This window comes from Periplaneta americana, chromosome 13, assembly GCF_040183065.1.
Source record: "Periplaneta americana isolate PAMFEO1 chromosome 13, P.americana_PAMFEO1_priV1, whole genome shotgun sequence".
Classification (NCBI taxonomy): Eukaryota; Metazoa; Arthropoda; class Insecta; order Blattodea; family Blattidae; genus Periplaneta; species Periplaneta americana.
Window position 1 is genome coordinate 6,112,123 of NC_091129.1, and position 18,381 is coordinate 6,130,503.

At 36.6% G+C, this 18,381-nt stretch overlaps 1 protein-coding gene across 2 annotated transcripts in view; it reads left to right on the forward strand.

The window, feature by feature from the left end:
• Positions 1-12,894: 12,894 nt before the first annotated feature.
• LOC138711709 (alpha-tocopherol transfer protein-like) overlaps positions 12,895-18,381 on the forward strand; it is a 98,614-nt gene continuing 93,127 nt past the window's right edge. The window contains exon 1 of one of the 2 annotated variants that reach the window (XM_069842859.1): positions 12,895-13,019. The gene's annotated coding sequence lies outside the window, so the exon portion shown is untranslated. The remainder of the gene's footprint in view (positions 13,020-18,381) is intronic. The other variant, XM_069842860.1, reaches the window with a different exon arrangement.

An 18,381-nucleotide genomic window follows, 5' to 3' on the forward strand; every position in this document is an offset into this window, starting at 1 on the left:
AGAGGAAAAGAAATTGGTTGGGTCACTGGCTGAGAAGAAACTGCCTACTGAAGGATGTACTGGAAGGAATGGTGAACGGGAGAAGAGTTCGGGGTAGAAGAAGATATCAGATGATAGACGACAATGGATAATATGAGGGGACAAAGAGGAAAGCAGAAAATAGGAAAGATTGGAGAAAGCTGGGTTTACCGGCCTTTCACAGAACACTAAATTAATTAATGAAGTTTATTTGCACTCCAGACGGAAAAACATATTTTCTTCAAAGTATTTTACGTTTAATACTGCGATCTTGTTTCATTAGTATTATTATTATTATTATTATTATCATCATCATCATCAACATCATTGTCGGCTGAGACGTAGATGGTAGGATAATATTAAAATGGATTTGAGGGAGGTGGGATATGATGATAGAGGCTGGATTAACCCATTAACTGCCAAATTAATTCTTTTTTCGCGTGAATAAAGTGACATTTTAGGAAATTGATATATATATATATATATATATATATATATATATATATATATATATATATATATATATATATATGAGTAGCTTAATATCAAAGATGGACATCTGTCGTCTCCATAGTTTTGATCTAGAGGCAATTTTTTAATTCACAGTGTTCTTTGTAATATTTAACACAATTTATTTTATAAATGTAGTGTTAGAGTTTGCATATGGTGTCACTATAACTGGAAAGAGCATGAAAAATTGTATAAAAACCACAGCTATCTGAATTTCGATTGAGGTCAGATGTCCATCTTTGATATTAAGCTACTCATATATATATATATATATATATATATATATATATATATATATATATATATATATATATATACAGGGTGATTCACGAAGAAAGGTAAAGATTTAGGATGTGAATTCTGAAGTCATTCTGATTCAAAAAGTTCATGTGAATATAGGTCCGTTTTCGAACGGTTACAGAGATATGGCTCTTTGATTTCACAAAAACTTCTGAGATTACATTGTACTAACTCGCATTTAGAGATAGATAACGGACAAATTTAAAGTTTATATTCACGTATGCATACATACCTAACATTCTAGATGTCGGGGTCGATGTTTTCTCACATTTTCAAACGTACCTCCTCCTGCTTCAATGCACTGTTGCGCTCGGGCGTGAATCGCGCTCATCGCTCGGGAGAGTTGCACGTAGCCGTTCTCTATGCCGCATCCAAAATACAGTCGATTAGCGCCTCTCTTGTTTCCCCGTTCCTTTGCTATACCAAGTCTTTCATCCAACCCCATAGACAGTAAATACTCTTCGGTACGGTACCCTTCTGTTCGGAGAGCGTCGTTCATATTCAGCGACGGCACGCAAGGAACTTCCATCACACAAACCATAAACATACACAATATCGGCATATTCTGTAGTCGAAAATTTATAAGGCATCTTGAAAAACACAACTTAACACTTCCGATAACTGTACCTGTATAACTACTGTACTGTAGGTAGCTGACTGGACTGCTGTGAATTGATGATAGTGTAGGCTATTTGTGTTATCTGCGGGTTCTGTGTCATTACATCGGACAAGGGCAGGCGATTGGACATTTGTAATGCCCCACCACCCGGTTTCTTCCTCTTATCCACATCGCTCACAATGCAGATTTCAATGTTACGTCATTCATTGCGACCTTGACCTTGTCTCACGTCAGCAGCATATGGTAACGTCTGATTCACATTGGGGCGAGACGTTTTACCATCGTTCGAAAACGGACCTATGTTCATATGAACTTCTTCACTCAAAATGGCCTAAGATATCGTATCATAAATTTTTTACCTTTTTTCGTGAATCACCCGGTATTAGCCTGAAAACACATAATTATTATCTTTATAATTTCATCGTATCTGAAAGATGGTAAAAAAAATCCTGTTGTGAAATGAGGACACTGTCGTTATATGATACTGTATACGAAATTAAAAGAAGTAGAAACATGGTTGTAATTAATTTTAGATTATACATAGACTAAATTTTTGTTTTTATTTTGGATAATTGGATCGAAAACGGCCAACACACAATTTTGCATTGCGTTTCATGGAATAGCTACGTGGTTTTCAAATTATAATCGAGAAGGGGCTTTGAAACCTTTTCCTGTGGATTTGCCAGATTGTAAATTAGCCAAGCATTCGAAATACTTATTCCCAACATTCTACTGAAAACTGTCCAATAGCATTTTTTAGAACTTATTGAGACATTATAATTAGAAACCAGACAATCACGTATAACTACTCCAACCATATTCGAGTCGTAATTATGACCACTTTTTACTGTTGAACAAGGATCCTTTTTCTCTCCTTCCCATTGCAAGTGCCCACTGGTTTAACTTGATTACGTGCCAGAGTCACACGACTATTGTTATGTCATTTCAGAATCAAAATTTCTTATCTTTGCCGAAATGAAAATCATAAGTTCTCTTTTTTTTCCGTTATTTCTTTAACAATAATCAAACGGCATCTTTATGTTTGATTTTCGCAAGTTGTACTGGTAGCACAAAATCTTACATTCCTTAATTCTGCCAACCGAGAATAACTGGTAAAATAGTTATGTAAGTACAATAGAAACCCGTATATGACATGACTTAGTGCATCTTTGACTACTGTAAGTACAGGAATATCATTTTATTTTTACTAACATTTCTGATATTAACCTGGCCATACCTTTGGATTAACATACCCCCTTCCACGACTGGAGTTCGATGATACTGGCGTAAAATGCAAACAAATCACTTTACTAGGTACAGGAAGGAAGAAAAATAGTTCAACCTTTATGTAAATTAGGAAATATCGCGATTTTCAGTTTGATAATTTTCATTAGGTTTTTGTTTAATCTAAATACAGTACAGTATTAACAATGATTGTTTTTACTCAATAACTGAGCTATCCATTAGGACGTATTCATTACGCTGTGTATATTACATTGTCTACAGCACATTAGCGTAGAATATAGAGAATGAAGTTAAATTGAAAAATAATCGTAATATGAATATTTAAACACATTTTCGAAAATGTTGGCCGTTCATTTCGACACAGTCTTCAGTTCTTTTGTGCATATTATCGTACTATAGACTATTGTACCTAATTCCAATTACCAGTTTCGTTCTTCGTGCTAGTAACTCATGTTGAAATAATTCTGTACCTACTCTATAAAAGAGTACCTTACGTACTGTAAATTCAATCTTCACTTCTGCCCGATCCCAAAGGACAAAATTATTCAGACATGCTATCTACTGTCCGTCCAAGCGGTTATGTCGTAGGGTCGTAGAAAGGGAGGAAATCACGTGACAGTTAATTATTTAAGGAGACCCTTTTGTTTAAGTTATTTTAAACAGTTGTATAATATTACGTAAACGTCCAATTCCTAACAGAAATTAATGTTTTTAGAAAAGAGCTAAGACTGCCCAGCTACTAGCATTTACAGAGGGGCGAGCAGAAGCGGGTGGGGGGATGCGACGTAGACAAACGGATTACAGTACCTGTGCGAAAATATGTTTAAGTATTGAAAGCTCTTTCGTCACTCTAAAACGCGAACATATTTCTGGAACGTACTATACTCACTATCTCAGTACTGCTTACTATTATCGTAAGGCAACTCTGACTGCATATGCGGCCTTGTTTCTGTTTGGAGAACGGTTTGAAGTTTACTAGTAGAAGGGGTGGGAGTGAAATACACTCAAAAACTCAGGTACAATAAAAATTGAAGTAAAAATAAAATGATGTCCCTGTAGATACCACTACATTTGTTTCCAAACTGACTATTTCTTCAGTATTTGGATCATCATGTGCTTTGCCAGTCTACAAATAAAAATTGTAAGAAAACCCAGAAAAAAAACACATAAACCGACCCCGGGACCTAAGAGCGTATTCCGAATCTCAGCTCTGAGCAATCTGATGGCATCACGGTGTTCCGAATTTCACCGATGGCGTCACTGATGCTCCACCGGTGTCGCACCAGTGCCATCAGCTTGCAGAGGTGGTGGCAGTCTCCATCAGCCGCCATCAGTGAATCTGATTGGTTCTTGTATAGGGCGGGAATTAGCAGACGAATAACATCGTGCACTGTTGTGTCATGGCGGTGTGTTCTGCTGTATTGTTTGTAATGAGCACAACGTAAAAACAATATGTTAATGGCTTATGAGCGAACATGTCAACCGACCAGTTATTACTACCGGTTCAAGAAATAAATTGTTTATGCTCTCTTTTCTTTGAACGAGATGGCAGTACGGAAATTTCGCAAAATTTTTCTAGCGTAGCACAGACAACAACTTATACAGTCGCCATCACAGCCATTGAACCTTCCAGCAGTTTTGTTCCTATTTCGCTGCAGCGTGACGTCATTGTTGTCCACCGGTCCGGTGACATTCGTAATACGCTGGATGGTTGAACGCACCAAAGGTCTACCGACTGAGCTACCCAGAACTCCACCCGACATCGTCTCCATTATTTGTTGGCTTGTCCTTTATAAACTGTTTTTTCCTATGGTGACCATAAAATTTTACAATCATTTGTTGCACAGCTAAATTTTCCTCAAATATTTCATAATTTTGAAAGTTGAGAACCACGGGAGAATTTTGTATCCACTCTAGAAATAGATACAACGAGACCAGCACCTAAAACATTTAAGATTTTAAAGAAATAAATGGAGATTTAGAGGAAAAGGTATATTACCTGGATTCATCTTCCCCTATTTGGAAGCTCAACTTATTGAATTCCATAGCTTGTCTCGCCCCGTAATGTTGATAGTGTAGGGTGTTCTAACCAAAGCTCGGAACTTGGGGACTTGTGTCTTTGAACGTGGCTAAGCGACCGGACTTCAATGTCAACAAACTCCCGCTTCCAGCACAGAGGTACTGTAAGGTCTGCTATAAAAGTGGTTCCTGGCTGGAACAACATAAAGATAATATTATGATAGGTTGAAATACGTAATTTTATAGCATATATATGAATAAACATGCAACATATATCAAATTTACAGTTCTGCTCTGTACATTTTATTACAGTGTATGACTACATGCATTCGAAGATTTTCGAAGCCATAAATTCTTCGTCTGTTAGTTAAACATGATTTGAAACGAAGGAAACTTATTTCCACGTCACATGAAGTGACGGGAGCAAATTTTAATTTTTTATTTTATTTATTTTAACTAGCTACCTAGTGAGTAAAAATTGCATTTATAAAATAAAAATGTTTCTAGCCACTACCGTAAGAACCAGGCTCGTGTACGGTGTGGTCTTAGTGAATAATATAACATAAAATTTACAAGGACAGTTTACTAAATACAGTAAGTAACTTAATTCAAACCAATAAATACAACACAAGTGCAAGAATAAAGAAGAAAGAGAAAAAGAGAGAAAAATACACATTTAATATAAATTGACAATCCGACAGAAGCCAGTGATATTCAATAAAAACATGAATATAGTCGACAGAAATAAAAGGTAAAAAAGTACATTTGTTACTATTATATAAAATGGATAGTTTCACAAATTTCTTTTTTAAACGTTTCAATTTTAAAAAATTTCAAATTTGGAAAATGGTTTGAAATTCTATTATAAAGTCTTGGGCCTAAATAAAATACTGAATATTTTCACTGTCTCTGTTTCCTGTTCGATTTTCAGCAGATCTCGTATCTGAGAAAGATAAGTATATCCTAAATTTTTCTCGCAAATAGATTTCAATTAGTGTATCACTGCTAGGGAAGGTCCCTCTACGACTTGATCCATGGCTATGGACAAATTTTCCTTCAATTTAAGGGACTGCAATGTCTTTCAATGAATGCCCGTTTCCAGCTCTAGTTTATGTGTGGCACACCTTACAAAATATAAACTCTGCATTAGAAGAAAATAGTGTATCTCCTCAGAATTCCTCCACGAAATTCTGTACCTAAATTTTAAGAAATATATTTTCAAACCTATGCAATACCCATTCGAATAATACGTATTTTCTTATTTTCAAAAAGACCGTTTATCTCTAATTAATTATCTGAATGTCATTGGCTTCGACACGACACAGTTTCCTCGTCCGTCTTCCTGTCATTAGTTGTGACCACTTTCTTAGTGCACACGACTGTCCCTGAGCACTTTCAGGGTGAGCTGTGTGTACGTTGTACCTGTAACCTTACTCATGCACACGACACACAAGTCCCCAAGTTCCGAGTTTTGGTTCTAACGTTGAAACAGTTGGAAAATTTGACGAAATCTCACTCTCATTTCTTAATTACACAGCAATCCTGATCTACATGGATCATACACTTGAATTCTCCCGCTATAATGTCATAAAAATTATCAGTTAGCTCATCTATATTATCAGGAGCAAGAACAATTAGATCTGGATTTTCCACACATTCATGTGCTTCAATTAGTAAAAAAAAAAAAAGGTAAAGGTATCCCCGTAACATGCCATGAAGGCACATGGGGGGCATGGAGGTAGAGCCTCATGCTTTCCATGACCTCGGCACTAGAATGAGGAGGTGTGGTCGGCACCACGCTCTGACCGCCTTTTACCCCCGGGAAAGACCCGGTACTCAATTTTATAGGAGGCTGAGTGATCTTCGGGGCCGTTCTGAAAGTTTGGCAACGAGAAAAAATCCTTTCACCACCTGGGATCGAACCCCGGACCTTTCAGTCCGTTGCCAGCTGCTCTACCAACTGAGCTACCCGGCCTAAATAACCTACAGCCTCCTATACTCTCAAACATTCATCTTTGAAACGATTAGGCCTACCTCTCTTCACATGATGATTCCGAAATAATGGAGATACTAATAATAACAATTCATATTTAATTTAGGAACTTGAAAGTATCATATTATAATTTTTCTGTAATACCTAGATGATATTTATAAAAACAAACTCTAAATTTAGAGATTTTTGCCTCCTAAATACGAGTAGAAATTTGTATTTCCTTCAGACTAATAGTCGACCTGGTTGGCGAGTTGGTATAGCGCTGGCCTTCTGTGCCCAAGGTTGCGGGTTCGATCCCGGGCCAGGTCGATGGCATTTAAGTGTGCTTAAATGCGACAGGCTCATGTCAGTAGATTTACTGGCATGAAAAAGAACTCCTGCGGGACAAAATTGCGGCACGTCCGGCGACGCTGATATAACCTCTGCAGTTGCGAGCGTCGTTAAATAAAACATATTATTATTATTATTATTATTATTATTATTATTATTATTATTATTATTATTATTATTCAGACTAATACCACAGTCTAGTATATACAGTCACGAAGCTTGAGTTGTTGAGGGTACTAGGAACAACAAACTGTGCAGGTACTATTTCGAATTGTCTGTAATGAGGCGACAGAAGCGATCCTAGTGGTTAGCAACTATCTATGGATGCATATTCCCTACGTATTGAGTTTCGTGACTGTATATACTAAACTGTGGTAATACGTAATCATGTGCCCAACAATGAGAGATAATAAAATATCGTTGGAAATTTCAGTTAGTGCAGTAAACTTAGGAAACCTAAATTATGTTGAAATTATATGCATACACAACCAGTGTCCTCATTTAAAGAGAGTTATTTTGTCAGTATTTCTCTCGTACAATAATAAACAATAACCAATGCCTAGAACAAGTACAAAAATTCAATTATCTGGGTTGTGAAATACACTCAGGGACAAAAGAAACCGGACACTTCTATATTTGCTTGTATTTTGTTGCCAATTATTTCAAAATGAAACAAAACCCATTTAAACAAAATAATGTTTCATTTACCACCTTATACGACAACATTTGAAAAAAAATCTCTGATGAGAAAATTTACAAAAAATTACAAAGGGCGTATAATTATGGCATCGTTTGGTCTAACTGTTGTTTCATTTTATGGTGCCTTAAACATTAAAAACTATTTTTAGTAACGGGTAATACCCCCCTGGCTTGAATAACTGCATCCATACGTGTTGGCATGCTCTCAATTTGGTTAGCAATGTCTTCTTGAGGAATAAGTTCCCATTCTTCGCCAAGTGCTCGCCTCAACTCTTGTAACGATTCTGGTCTCGGTCGTCTATTCTTAACACGCCGTCCCAGCATGTCCCACACGTGTTCAATTGGGTTCATGTCTGGACTCCTTGCTGGCCATGGAAGAACATGGATTCCCACTTTTTGGAGATAATCTCCGACCGCATGGGCAATATGCGGCCGTGCATTATCATGAATTAAAACAAAATTATCGCCTACAAATTGGCCAAATGGCACAAAATGATCAGCCAAACATTCATTTATATACCTATCAGCTGTTAGTCTTCCATTTTCAACAAAAACCAACTCTGTACGAGCATCCGTACACACTCCTGCCCAAACCATCACTCCACCACCTCCATACGGCACATTTTCGGAAATGCAACACTGTGAAAATCGTTCTCCCCTCCTTCTCCAAACTCTTTCACGTCCATCAGGTGAGCACAGATTGAAACGGGACTCATCGGTGAACAGAACACAGCTCCACTGTCCATTTCTCCAATCCCTGTGATCATTTGCAAAACGCAGTCGTTCAACTCGATGCATCCTGAGAAGTCTGGGACCAGTTGCAGGTCTACCTGATATCAGCCCACTTGCTTTCAACCTCCTTCTAACTGTTTTTGCCGAAATTGGGCGACCATGCATGTTAACAAATTGCTGGGCTACACTAGTAGCTGGAAGGTTGCGCTCCCTAAGAATTTTCAACACCATATACCTGTCTTCATTTGGATTTGTAGCTCTTGGACGACCCGAACCTGGTCTTCTGGTATATTCTAGGGTCTCTCTATACCGTTTTATGGCATCATGGCTTGTGCTTCTAGCCATATTCATAACATTTGCAATGTAACGTACACTGCGTAGATCATCGTAAAGGGCTACAGCTCGAGCCACATCTTCAGGTCGCATCTTGTTTTAAGACAAATGTTACAACCCCACTTAAACTCAGAAAATGTAAAAATAAAGAAATAACGAATGATAACGATAATGAAGCACAAAATGGTTGAGACAAAATTGTTATAGCTGAGACTCCGAAAGCAAAATTGGAATATTTGGTTGTAATGGCTTGTTTATAAAACAAAAAAAATCAACAATGTATACACGTCTGCATAATAACAGATGGCTACCATAATATTGTATGAGAAGATAATGTCTTGCAAAATAACAGCAAATATTAAAGTGTCCGGTTTATTTTTTTTTGTCCCTGGGTGTATCTTATCAAAATGAAAAAGATGTGAAGAAAATCACCAAATTTACATAAAGTTTAGGAATAATAAAAAATACATTAAAAGCTACATTAGTACAAATATCTTCAAGAATAAAAATATATAACACTCTCGCATTACCCTCCCTTTTATACGGAAGTGAGGTTTGGACATTAAAGAAAAAAGACATCAAGAGAATCAAAGCAACGGAAATGAAATTTTTGAGGACAGCAGCATATACTCTTTTAGATACAAAAAGGAATGAAGAAATATTAGAACAATTAGAAGTACAGTCAGGAGAAGAAATAAACAAACACAAACAAAATTGGCTACACCATGTAAAACGAAAGGACAATTCAAGAACCACCAAAATGATGATGCAATAACAACCCAGAAGACATCGCCGGCTAGGAAGACCCTTTAGAAGACTGCTGGATGGGGCCGAAACAGTCTACACGGGCTTAATTCGTGACGGATGATGATCATTCTAAACAACAGTTTGAAAAGAAACTGGGAATTTCAGAAAACCTTTCTTAAAACAATTTGAGTATAACTTTTACTAGAGCCCATAGTCGGTGAAAATTTAATTTTTAGTATAGCACTATAAAACAAGATGGTTAGCTGCATTTCTTTTGTTAATTGGTAGGAGTGGACAAAATTCTTCAGCCAATTTCTTTGCCACCCTTATCATGTGATCAGTCGCTTCAAAGTTTTGTTTAATTTTATTGTAGGACCAACTTTCAAAAATTGTTAAAATTTGAATTTTTACTGTCTTGCCATCTGTTGTGTGAAAGGATTAAATCAATTTGTTAATAATATCATTATTGTCTGACTTTTCAATGGGCGTCGATGCATCTTCTACATGAAAAACTTTACTTGCTAGGGAGCCTTTTACTTTTTGAAACTTTTCACGGGGGTATCGTTTCTGTAGTAGTTTTCTTTTCTTGATTGGGGATTCTCCTATTGACACCAAACTTTTGTTTAGCACCTCAATATTACTAATTTCTAGCGCTGTATCCATAGAACTGCTAGAAGAAGAACTGGGATTATCACTTTCATTGTCCGCACTACATTCATTTGATTCATGATTATTAATATCACAAGAACTACCGGCTTCACATATTCGCACATTCAAAGACTCCGCTAAATTAAGCTTTATCAATAAATCACGACTTACGCGTCTTAGTGTACTTTTCTTTTTAAAAGCGTGATTAGGAAGGTCAAATGGATTTAAACACTTGTTATATATTACGCGACCTTTACCGTCACTCATGTTGTAGAAGACACGTCACAAGCGTTAATATTCGACACACAGAACTTCACTCCATGAAATTCAAAATCTGACTGATTATTTTTCTCTTCTATATTTTGTCTCCGACCATCTGTTTACTGTCATAAAGTTTACTGCCTTATCCAGCCTTGCTATCGTTAAACACTTGGCTATATAGTACAGTATAAACATACAGCATTGTGAAGGGCTCCCACTCTTAGCTGAACTGACAATAATAAAATCACTTTAGATAAGATATTTACTGTTCCTTAAGGCATTAATCATTTGTTGTGTAGTGTGCGACATCAGTTATTATAAGCAACGGGGAATTTCGCAGCCTTCTAGCACAAGTGTAAGTGTAGGTCTGCTGCCGCAAGCGGTTCATTAGCTGGGGATCGCGAGCGCGTGCATGCCTCCGGAAAATAAATTGTTGCAAATGTATGTATGCAGATCCCACATTTTTAACTGCAGTAGTTTACAGATAATACATCAGGGAACAAGCCTATATTTTTTTCAGATTTTTAACTGTGCTATTCAACGTAGTAATTTTGCTTTGAAAAATAAGTCATTAAAAATTAGGCCAAATTTGAAATTTATTTGTGATAAGCCTAAAGTAATAAAAAGTGTTGTATTTAGTCTTTCAAATGCGACAAACCGCAAATCTCAATTATTTGCAGAAACAGAGTTCCAAGTGAGTTATGTAACAGTGAGCGCATAATTTGCGTATTTTCAAATAGTCATAAATACACAAATAATTAATAATTGTGAAAATAAAACAATACGGGTCTCCTTATTTGACGTCTGGAATTCATTAAAAAAAATTCGACTATTTTCGAGAAGGTCGTGTTTTGTTGCTGTGCGATTTGACGTGGAATGACTCAGATCAGAAGATTACAGAAAACTTGTCAGCGAGCTGATTCAGAACTATAACGTGATGGAGTGTAATATGCCTCCCTAAATAACGTCTTGGATTCTCATCTATTTTTTCTTTCCTCAAAACCTTCGGATGGTGACCGACGAACGTGGGAAGCGTTTTCATCAGTATTTTTCTGAAATGAAAACACGCTACTAGGAAAACTGGAGCCAAAATATTCTGGCAAACTACTGCTGGACACTCAAAAGAAATGTTTTCCAAGCCACGTATAGCCTAAAACCTATTTCACAAAAATTTTTGGTAAATAAATATGATTTCAAGTAAAAATGTTACAAGGTACCAATACTACAAAATCTGAATTACATTTCATATAATAACTCAAAAACCCTGCGTGATAGAACAACTTTGAAAATATATTTGAAATCAGCACGAAAAATGCTATAAGAATTACCCATTCTTTATCTATTAACAAAGACCAGTTGACCAGTGTAGATAAGATAAGACAGAGACAAGACAAAGATAAGATAAGATATAAGATAGATATGAGATATAAGAGATTAGATAGACAGACAGACAGACACACAGACAGACAGACAGACAGACAGACAGACAGACAGACAGACAGACAGACAGACAGACAGACAGACAGACAGACAGACAGATAGATAGATAGATAGATAGATAGATAGATAGATAGATAGATAGATAGATAGATAGATAGATAGATAGATAGATAGATAGATTTAAAAAAAACACAATAGTTATGATTTCCTTGAACTTGAATGTTACTCAGAATTTCAGTGATGTCCAAGATGTCGGTTATAGCTACACGTAACAGTCCTGCAGATGTGAATTGGTTAATCGTGATCGTGAGCTATATTTTAAAAGTGAGAAATTTTTTATCGCATAGCCAGACATTTGAACGAAACAGGACGCAGTATTAGGCGTCTTTTTGTATCTTCTGTCCCCAAATGGCTCTGGGTTTTTCCTTTTAAAACAAACATTTCATCACCATGGAGGGCTGCACATCTATCAACTGAAATTCTGTACGAGCAGCCATATTATTTTCTTGATTGATCTTAATTTCTCCGATTAAGTCTATACTGAATTCAAACGGGTATACACCATAAAATGCGAGAAGGCCTATCAAGTCTCTAACACAGTGGTCGTCAGCACTCGCTGAAATGAGTAACGGCTAAGCAGTGCACGGAAATACGCACCCTCGTGCAGTAGGGAGCGGTATACCCGGCCACCAGCCACGGTTGCTCAATAGGGTAATGTATTATCCGCGGGTATGAGACGCTAATCCGAGGGTACACTGTGCTGATGACCGCTGCTCTAATATATCATAACGAGTGGTTAGGATCACAGTTTCGGTTCATACAACGAAGTTTCAATTGAAAAAAAAAAGCCTCAGAAGCGTACGAGCTCGCGAGCACTTTTTTTACTCGTATGACGAGAGCAGCAAAGGCCAATAAATGGGCACTATGGTGCTCGCGACCACCAGGATGAGAACGCCTGCGTTAACACGATCTTTCCAAGGTCGTCTATCACTCTGGGCTAAGTGGTTCAATAAGAAAATTAAGAGCGAACGAAACCAGTACAACGTCAACGCTACGGTCAGCTGTTGCACTGCATGTTGCAGTCTGCATTCTCAAGGCAAAGTGAAAAGACCAATCAGCTATCAGGTAATTATACTGCATAAATAGCAAAACGTTTACATACAGGATTTCTGAGTAAATGGAAAGTTAGGAACGTATTTGTATTTATAAAAAAAACACGAGGTAAGTTTTGTTGTGCATATGTTAAGAATTTTCAACAATGATCTCACTAGACGTTTTGATTTATCTAGAGAAAATCAAAACTCGAGTGGGATTTAATTGACTATTACACGATTAGAAGAAAGCATATAAAGATTAGAACTAACGAAGTACTCCAATACAATAAAATATTAATTGACTTACGAAAATACAACTGTCTTCAATTAATGTATTATTGTACCATCTCAACATTACAAATATTACGCTAGATGCATGCTAGATGGCAGTAGTGTCTTTATACAGACACTGTAATGATTACTATTCAATAAATCTTAATATTAAACAATCTCTGATACGTGACTAGTCATAATATCATATAGCAGAAGCTATAACATAACCTAAATAATATACACAAGTGTTAGAAAAGTTTTAATTAACGACGATGACATAAAAAATAAACATCAATAATTTTAAAAGGAATAATTATTGAATGTACAATTTTCAAATTTGAATGTGGTTGGTGGTTCAATTGATGTTATATTGGACGTGTGCGTAATAGAAGTGGAACTCGTTGATTTAGGCCTACATGGTGTATTCAACTTATTCAGAATTTCCGAATGAATAATTTTAAAAGGAATAATTATTGAATGTACAATTTTCAAATTTGAATGTGGTTGGTGGTTCAATTGATGTCATATTGGACGTGTGCGTAATAGAAGTGGAACTCGTTGATTTAGGCCTACATGGTGTATTCAACTTATTCAGGATTTCCGAATGGTGCTCTTCATTTATTTGTAAATCGGATTTCAGAAGATGCATAGGTATGATCAGTGATTTTTATTAATTCTTGTTCTTGAATGCTAATGCGAGTCATATTTGAAACTGCTGTGCATCGACTGGAGTGGTTTGTAATTTTATATATATTTTTGACGTCCAGACCAGCGCAGTTTCAAATGTTGGCAAACAAAGAAACAAATGCTAGGGACGGGATAAAATTAAACAAATACTAGGGACGCGATAAAATTGTGCGATAAGCAGCCATGATTGGTTGAAATACGTCCCTTCGTACCGTTTTATTGGTCAAAAGTAGTATGACGTAGTAAGAGTGTAATAGTCAATGAAAAATTTTGCACATTTTTTTTTACAAACAAATTCTGCCCTGTTTTAGCAATACACCTCCATGTAGACCTACGTCATCAAGTTTTCCGGAGTGAAATTACAGTTGGGTTGGCTTGAATGTTTCATAACAATGTGTCTATAGGAAGAAAATTATTAATTCTAGATTTGCCTAATTGCGTCACGAATTTTAACTTTCAGTTGTTAAATTCTGCGATGATTATTTGCATTCACTCAGTTTTTTAGTGTTCACCAAAAATAAAAATCGACACTGAATAATCTGTCTGCTACTGAACCATGATGAGACCTGTACTTAGAAAAGGTCTCATGCCCAGTTGCTGTTAATTTACTATAAATGTCCTATAATGAGTAACGATTAGCGCGTCTCACAACAAAGCCCGGGCCTGAGTTCGAATCCCGGTCGGGACAAGTTATCTGGTTTAGGGTTTTCCCTCAACCCAATATGAGAAAATACTGGGTAACTTTCGGTGCTGGACCCCGGACTCATTTCACCGGCATAATCACCTTTATTGCATTCAGACGCTAAATAACCTCAGATGTTGGTACAGCGTCGTAAATTAACTCACTAAAAGACAGTGGTTGTATTCAATTTCGGTAATGAAGGAGATTCATGAAGATGATTTTCTATAGAACACAGAGCCTGCAAAATGATCCACACTTTCCATAACTTAGTCTATATTTACATAAAATTCTCTAGTTCCTAAAACTGCATAGTTTGTATTTCAAGTTTGGAAGTGATGTATTAAGAAAAATCTGGTGTTATTTTTAATTTCAGTTTAGCGGTTTTTTAAGCTTGTGCAGCGGTAAATGAAATTCTGAGTTGGCAGCACTGCATAATACAATATTCTGTAGTCATATACAGGGACATCATTTTATTCTTACTTCAATTTTTATTGTACCTGAGTTTGTGAATGTACTTCACTCCCACCCCCTCTACTAGTAAACTTCCAACCGTTCTCCACACAGAACCAAGAATATACAGTCAAAGTCGCCTTATGGTCATAGTAAACACAAATAGTACTGAAATAGTGAGTATAGTACGTTCCAGAAATATGTTCGCGTTTTCCTGTGACGAAAGAACTTTCAATATTGAATCATATTCTCGCACAGGTACTGTCGTCCGTTTGCCTACGTCGCATCCCACTTCCCCCTCCCACTTGTGCTTCCCCTCTGTAAAGGCTAGTGGCTGGGCTGTCTTAGCTCTTTTCTGAAAACATTAATTTCTGTTAGGAATTGGACTTCTATGTAATATTATACAACTGTTTAAAATAACTTAAATGAAAGGGCCTCGTTAAGTAATTAACTGTCACGTGATTTTCCTCCTTTCTACGACCCTGCGGCAAAACCACTTGGACGGACAGTATATAGCATGTCTGAGTAATTTTATCTTTTCGGATCGGGCAGAAGTGAAGACTGAATTTAAGTACGTAAGGTAATTTTTTATACAGCAGGTACAGAATTATTTCAACATGAGTTACTAGTACGAAGGACAAAACTGGTAATTGGAATTTGGTACAATAGTCTATAGCGCGATAATATGCAAAAAATAACTGAAGCCTGTATCAAAATGAACGGCCACCATTTTTAAAATTGTGTTTAAATATCCATATTATGATTACCTTTCAATTTAACTTCATTCTCTATATTGTACGCTAATGTGCTGCAGACTAGACAGTAATTTTACTGTTCATATTATAGTTGTAATCCCCTGGTAGAGGGGCAGAGAAGGCCTGATGGCTAAATAAATAAATAAATAAATAAATAAATAAATAAATACTACTACTACTACTACTACTACTACTACTACTACTACAGTATAATATACACTGCATAATGAATACGTCCACATGGACAGCTCAGTTCGTGAGTAAAAACACTCATTGTTAATACAGCACTGTATTTTGATTAAAGACAAACCTAATGAAAATATCAAACTCAAAATCGCGATATTTCCTAGTTTACGTAAATAAATGAACTACTTTTCTTCCCTCCTATACCTAGTAAAGTGATTTGTTCGTATTTTGCTCCAGTAGAATCGAACTCCAGTCGTTAATCCAAAGGTATAGCCAGGTTAATATATGAAATGTTAGTAAAAATAAAATGATGTCCCTGTATAAGTCATACGTCAGTATGCTGCAGATGTTGTACTGTATATAATAAATTCTTATTTTAAAAAATATATAAAATAAACAGAGGTCTCATAGACCTCACCATATTAGTTACGTGACAATAATAATTGTACATAGTATTTAAGGGTTAAGCACATATTTTTGGCTTTTCTCGACCTCGCTAGACGCTACACCTAACACAGCACGACAAAATATTTCACACAACGCCGGGACTGTGTACCCGCCTATAAATCTTCACATTCTTGTGTTCGTTCGAGTTTGTAATAACCTGCCCGGAAGCTCTATTGAAAATTAAATAAAGAGGAATAAAAAATTTGAAATACTACAGCGTTGTAACTGAAGCCGAGGCACTTCAGCTACAACACACCAGATCCGAATTTCATTCTCAGTAGAGAAGCTGAGATTTACCCGTTGGGGTTTGAAGTGATTCTCTCATCATTTCTTATTTGAAGAGATTACGGCCATGTAATGCAAGCGTGTGTTCAGATAATTGTGTTAATCTTTGTAAGAATTTTTTTTTTTTTTTTCCATTTTGAATATTGCGTACACTACTTTTAACTCTTGAATAATATAATTAATTGATTAACTAGTGGACTTACTCGTGTTAATCATGTAAGATTTTTGCGGCTTACAGCTGTTTCAGTGCTTCACGCACCAACCTCAAATCCTACTAGATCGCGGCGTCATCTCGAACTTCTCTGCCTGTTATGTGGGTGTGTTTGATTGTTGAAAGGTGTTGAAGAGTGGAGTCAAATAGTGTGTGTGTACTGAAATTGATCTGTGTGTTGAGAATTGGATCGGGGTGTGTTTTAGTGTGTTTGTATATTTCGTATTGTTCTAATGTGTTGAGTTTTTGGTTCTTGGGTTGTATGTGTAGGATTTCCATGTCCGCATTTATGTTATTGTATGTATGATTAGCATTGGTTATGTGATGCAATAGTTGCAACAAGTTCTACATAGGACAAAGAGGCAGATCAGACAAAGAACACATTAAAGCAATAACCAGAGGACACAATACATCTACATACGCCGATCACATAACCAATGCTAACCATACATACAATAACATAAATACTGACATGGAAATCCTACACATACAACCCAAGAACCAGAAACTAAACACACTAGAACAATATGAAATATACAGTACAACCACACTAAAACACACCCCGATCAAATTCTCAACACACAGATCAATTTCAGTACACACACACACACACACACACACACACACACACACACACACTATTTGACTCCATTCTCCGTGATCTAGTAGGCTCTGAGGATGGTGAGTGAAGCACTGAAACAGCTGTAAGCCGCAAAAATCTTACATGATTAACACGAGTAAGTCCACTAGTTAATCAATTAATTTTTTTTTTATTTTAGTAGGTTATTTTACGACGCTTTATCAACATCTTAGGTTATTTAGCGTCTGAATGAGATAAAGGTGATAGTTCCGGTGAAATGAGTTCGGGGTCCAGTACCGATAGTTACCCGGCATTTGCTCATATTGGGTTGAGGGAAAACTCCGGAAAAAACCTCAACCAGGTAGCTTGCTCCAACCGGGAATCAAACCCGGGCCACCTGGTTTCGCTGCCAGACGCCCTAACTGTTACCCCAAAAGTGTGGACTCTTTTTAAGAGTAAAGTTTGAATACAAAAATTGGTAAACAATGAAGATGATGTGATAGGGATTTCTTTCTTTGCAGAAAACTTAACTAGGCCTACTCAATGGAAGCAGAACATTTTTAAATAAAAGAAGACAATAAGAATTTTAATAGGCACTGTGTGGTCCGATAATTGTTTCACTAATCTAAATTGGTTTGCGTATAATTCCGTCATTAGGTTAGAAATGCTTATAGCATTAGTTACTATGGATAAAATCACAGTCTACTACATACAATCGCGAAGCGTGGGGTGATTTTTTGCATTTCTCGCGATAGTTGCTAACCGCTTTATCTAATACAGGCCGTAAGGCAGACCATGGACTCGCTTAACCCGATCACGAAGGGCGGCGTTTCAACC